Below are 6,000 nucleotides of genomic sequence, written 5' to 3' on the forward strand. Positions count from 1 at the left end.
TCCGGGCGACTCCGTACGACTCCGGACGATTTGCACTCCGGACTCCGGATATTGCAGCGCGGACCTACCTTCCGGAGTCGATTCCGAATTTATCGGAGTCGGATCGGAGTCGACTCCGGATTTTTGCCAACTTTTCCCATCACTAGAGCAGACTCTTAATTGCAAAGAATCTAAGACAATCCAACAAACTTAGATGGTCAAAGATCTCATAAGAGTCATTCTCATCGGAAGCGCCGTGATAAAAATCGTCGCTGTCCTCCCCGTTCGGATAATTTTCCCCGTGGTCGAAATCTTAAGCATCATCCGCGACGTTTTCTGCACTTGTTCCGACAGTGCTTGATGTCGTAGATTGGTCTTGCGGCACTTCCGGAACCGTTTCGTCATCCGAAAAGTCTTGATTGGGAAGATAATTTATAATCAACAGTATAATTAAATAAAAGACATGTAAAACAATTACAACGTTTCTTTCGAACTTGTCGGATTATGTTAAGGAAACAAATCACTTGCTGTGTGTAGATATTTTTTTTTTAAAATATTTATTCGAATTATAGTACGAATATAGTTTCTATGATGCACGCTGTATTATCGAATATTTGTTTTCTGCTTTCCGATCTGACATTTGATTTGTTGATTAGGTGTTTTCCCGTCGCCACACTACAATAGCTACCTGCAATAATAAGAACGGGATAGTCAAGAATCGATTCACGTCCGGTCTTGTGGCATTTGTCATAGTGAACCTGTGGAAACCTTATCCGTTTTGCCAGTCTGAACCACTTTTCTTACCCTGCGCTACTGGTCTTAACCACTAATCTAAGCCTTTTTTATCTTTTTTTTTTGTCCAACACAACTAACCCTGCCCTGCTTATAGGATGCTCGGCTCATGCGGTCCTTAAACCCATGACGGGCATGTTCATAGGTCGTGCTCTTCACGACTAGCGGCAACATTAAATGAATAATGTTTTTTCAAAACTAATTTTTGTTTTGAAACACTTCTTCATGTTTTACTTGACGTCCGCGACCTGTGCGGTCATGCTGGACTATTTAAGTTTTTGATACATAATTAGTACCACGCAGCCGGAAGGTCAGTCCGGCTACGGAAGGACGGTCCATACGTGGCTTGAACCCATGACGGGCATGTTGTTAAGTCGAGCGAATTGACGACTGTACCACAGGACCGCCCTTTTGAAACACATTTTGACACATTCACTGAACACTTAACACATTTACCACACTGAACACCGAAATTGACGGAAATTGTAGGACGATTATAAATACAAAATATAATGCAATTGATTGGCACATTTTTTTATCTCATTCCGTTTTTCACGCCACGGCTTTTTGACACACGCACATATATCCCGGGTATGATAATAATTTTTAATAATTTAATATTTTTTTTTTGCACCGATTCACACATACATATTTTTATTTTGGTGCCCTTAAATCGATGCACCGAATTCTTCTTCTTCTTCTTTTGGCACTACAACCGCTGCCGATCAAGGCCTGGCTGTACCCACTAGTGAAGTGGCATTGGCTTTCAGGGACTTTTTTATGCTACCGTAGCAGGATAGTCAGTCCTACGTATGGGGGCACGGTCTATTCGGGACTTGAACCCATGACGGGCATGTTGTGAAGTTGTATGAGTAGACGACTGTACCACCAGACCGGTCCGACCGCTTTTATACCGTATTATTTTACACCGAATTATACTGCACTTTTTATATAATGTTAAATATTATAACATGTTATGCACTGACAAATAACCACTCACTTGCTTTTTTACTTACCCAGGTTTGGCAGCGGGACAAACCCATTGTTTGCTTCTTGGAGAGCTTCCTGGTACGAGAGCTCAATCTCATCCATCAGTTTACGGCACTTTGCATAAAAATGCCCATTTTTGCTGCAATTTTGCGAAATTTTAGCACTTTTCTAACACATTTGTCTAACACACTTAATGAACACTTGCACTTGGCACTTGGTAAACCACACAGAATGCCAAACATTTTGACAGCAGAAACGTAGCACCACTACATTTCAAAATATACCTACCTCACACATACATTCTCATGGCTAAAACGTTGGCGCGTGCTCGTTAGGATGAGATTTTTTCATAGCACACGTTTTTCATCATCGCTGTTTCTCTCGTTCGTTTCAGCCAAGCAAAAAAAAAAAAAAAACTCGGTTTTGCTCTTCGTCTGATTTGGAGAGCTCACGAAGGGGTTTGGGTTCCATCTCTAACAACACCCACCGGTCACCAGCACTCAGAGATCCGCTGAGATTGAAGCTGACTTTGAAGCTGAGTTGGCGAAACGTCTCAGCCTCCGAAGTAACCCGAAGCCGAAGCGAACCCGAACGGGGTTCGGCACGAACCTTCGTTTAATTTGCCCCCTCCCCCTTTTTTGCCAGGATTTCTTTCCAAAATGATACAGTGCACAGAATTATATCACAACAATTCTATTTATTGAAATTAATAACATTAATCTAACATGTTTCACAAAAATCAAAAACACATGCACTACGAACACTGAACTGAATTTCACATTAACGCACATTATTTCAAAACACACTTTCCACACTCACACAGTGAATAAAATCACAAAATCGTCACAACACTTTCTGCTCTTCCTCACTGTTGCGCCTAGTTCCTTTTGCTAAACTGTACGGGCCAAATACGCCAACACTACGACACAGCCATAGGTTTTGTTGTCTCCGTTCGCCGTGAAACACACATGAAATGGAAGAAAAATGATATTAATTAGAAGAGAGGATGTTTTTAAATAATTTTAATCACTTTTACTTACCTCAAATTAAACAAAATTCCATTTTTTATGGGGTTTATCCTCTGACTACCAAGCGCTGAAACACCACACAAGCACCAACCTCACTGGACTGAAAGTAAAGCCTACTGCGTGAATGTGTGTATGCGCTTCTGCCAAGCCAACCGCGCCGCACTGCGTGTGTAGCCAAGTGCGTGTGTGTGTATATTTGCACCACTGGACACAGAGTACAAATCTCACCGCAAAGCAGAGCGTGTGTCGCCAAGTGTATGCATGTGTGTATTTGCACCACTGAATTCTGAACGTCCACCACAGCGTATATCGCCAAATGCGTGGCTGTGTGTAGTAGTGATGGGCAAAACGGCTCCGACCGGCTCCAGACAATTTCGGAGCCGACTCCGGAGCAGGCTCCGCACCCACGGCTCCGGAGCCGGCTCCGCACCCACGGCTCCGGAGCCGGCTCCGCACCCACGGCTCCGGAGCAGGCTCCGCACCCACGGCTCCGGAGCCGGCTCCGCTCCGACGGCTCCGGAGCCGGCTCTGCTCCAACGGCTCCGGAGCCGGCTCCGCTCCGACGGCTCCGGAGCCGGCTCCGCACCAACGGCTCCGGAGCCGGCTCCGCACCAACGGCTCCGCTCCAACGGCTCCGCACCAACGGCTCCGGAGCTGGCTCCGCACCAACGGCTCCGCTCCAACGGCTCTTGAGCCGGTTTTAACACAAAGGACCAAAATAACTTTTTCAATGAAGTTTCATTCGAGAAAATCCGTAAATAGCGGAGTAGGTCATGTTTAAAAGAATTTATCAAAAAAAACATCGATGACTTTTGAATATTGTTAAGAAAGGCGAGACCAACGAATGCTACACAACGTCATGCATGTCAATACTGCAATCACATCGTGTATTGGCTTCCACACGTGCGAGAAGATATATTCGTTTTTTTATTACGTTATCATACAATGATGTCTATATTGAACCTTTAGTTCGGAGCCGTTGGTATGGAGCCGTTGATTCGTCGCCGGCCCCGGAACGGTGGGCCTGAAGCTGGCTCCGCAGCCGTTGGAACGGAGCCGTGAGTGCAGAGCCGTTGGTGCGGAGCCGGCTCCGGAGCCGTTGGTGCGGAGCTGGCTCCGGAGCCATCGGAGCGGAGCCGGCTCCGGAGCCATCGGAGCGGAGCCGGCTCCGGAGCCGTCGGAGCGGAGCCGGCTCTGGGAAAAAGTCGGAGCCGGCTGCGGAGCCGTTAGTCCGAAAACTACCTGCGACAGCAGAAAACTACCTGCACTAGAACAGAGGAGCGTTGGTGTGGCCAAATGTGTGCATGTGTGTACTTGCTCCACTGAAAGCCGGTATCGCACCAGATTTCGTGTGTCGCCTTGTGCGCGCGTGTGTGTTATTGTCACAGCATACTCGTTCTTCATTTTTTTTTCGTTTTTTCGCTTGAGCCACTCGATTTTGTTCTTCGCTGATTTTGGCAGCGCACGAGGGGGTTTCGGTTTCAACTTCTAACAACAACAACCACACGAGGGGGCTCGTGGATACTCACGAAGGGAGAATCACTCAAATTAGAGCGAGAGACAGATAGAAAAAGCGAAAGGTCAATATAAAAACTTCGGCTTTTGACCGTTGGGTTGCGATTCATCCGACGTGTTGATCGGCATCCTACATAAACAATATATTTCCTATGTTAATGTTTAGGTATATTGTGTTAAATTGCATGTGTGCACTGCCACTAAACCTTCTGAACGCCTGAAGGCAGCGACTGATATTAGCCGGAGTTGCAAAAGAGCTCTTTCACATCGGACGAATGTAACAACTCGCGCGTTCGACGAACTTAGCTCAGTGCGGCTGTGGCTCTATATTCCAAAATAGGTACGAACTCTCGACGCACTCGCGATCTTGACTGTTGAAATGACGTGTGGTCTATCAAAAAACGTTAAAAAATGTTAAGTAACATTGTTTACTAGTGTTGAAACATTTTCATTAACCGACACAGTTTTAAAATTACTTTTTTTAATAAAGTTAATCAGTTTTGGTTTGAACGCGTAATCGACAAAGTTCGTGTTGTGTTGATACCTGCATGGTGCGCGATCATCACGAAAGGCCTGTTTTTCATTAACTAATTTTGCAACGAGCTAAGTTTGTCGAACGTGCGAATTGTCACATTCGTCCGGTGTGAAAGAGCTTTAAGAAATATAGTGGAGCGCTGTTTATTAAGGTAACTTTTATCCGGTCGTCCGTTTATCTGTGCTGTTTAGAAATGACAGTTCAATACAAAGAAGGCATTGTGTTCTGAGGATATTAGAAAAAAAATCTATCCGAGCAGTTTGACATTACAAAAAACACTTTAATACATGACAAATTACAAATACAGTGGAGCGCCGTTTATCCGAGTACCTTTTATCCGCCTTTCCGTTTATCCGTGCTGTTGAGAAATGAAGTTCAATACAAAATTGACATTGCGTTATGAGGAGGATATTTGAAAAAAGCGGTTATAAGAGCACATTGTCATAACCAAAAACGCTATAATTCATGGCATATTTTAAATATTCTCACTGGAAAAAAAACACGAAATAAACTTAAAAAAACAAGAAGTTGACATCAAATGTATCGTTTGATTCATTATTCGTGTTATTCGCATATCCGGGCGAGGTCGAGACCCAATGAGCCCGGATAAACGGCGATCCACTGTAGGAAAATTAATTCTTCTTTTTCAAAAGAACTGTGTTCGGTCAAGGTCTCCCCGTATCACTTGTGGGCTTGCCTTTAGGTGATTTATTGATTGACACATAGCAGGATAAACAGTCCTGCGTATGGGGGCACGGTCAATTCGGAGCTTGTACTCATTACGGGCATGATGTTTAGTCGTATGAGTTGACGACTGTACCACCAGAGCGGCAGTTAAAAATTAACAGTCGTTAAAAATTAACGATAATCGTTAAAAAAAATACGAAATTTATGTCGCCAACGCATTGAGCGAATGCAATACAAAGTAACAGTCGTTTATTGTACTGTTCGATTTGTTTTACCTATGTTTTCCTTCATGTGATTTCGATCAATAACGATAACTGTTTTGAAGAACTTTTATTCAACTGGAATGATTAAGTGCTCACTCGAAGCGCTGTGAGATCAGGCAAATCTTATACCGATTTCTACGGATCTTCTACCGTAAAGTGATGTTACGTTCGTCTTCTGCGTCGCTTATTTATTCTGCGAAGATTACCCTAG

Source organism: Anopheles coluzzii, chromosome 2 (genome assembly GCF_943734685.1).
Source record: "Anopheles coluzzii chromosome 2, AcolN3, whole genome shotgun sequence".
NCBI lineage: Eukaryota > Metazoa > Arthropoda > Insecta > Diptera > Culicidae > Anopheles > Anopheles coluzzii.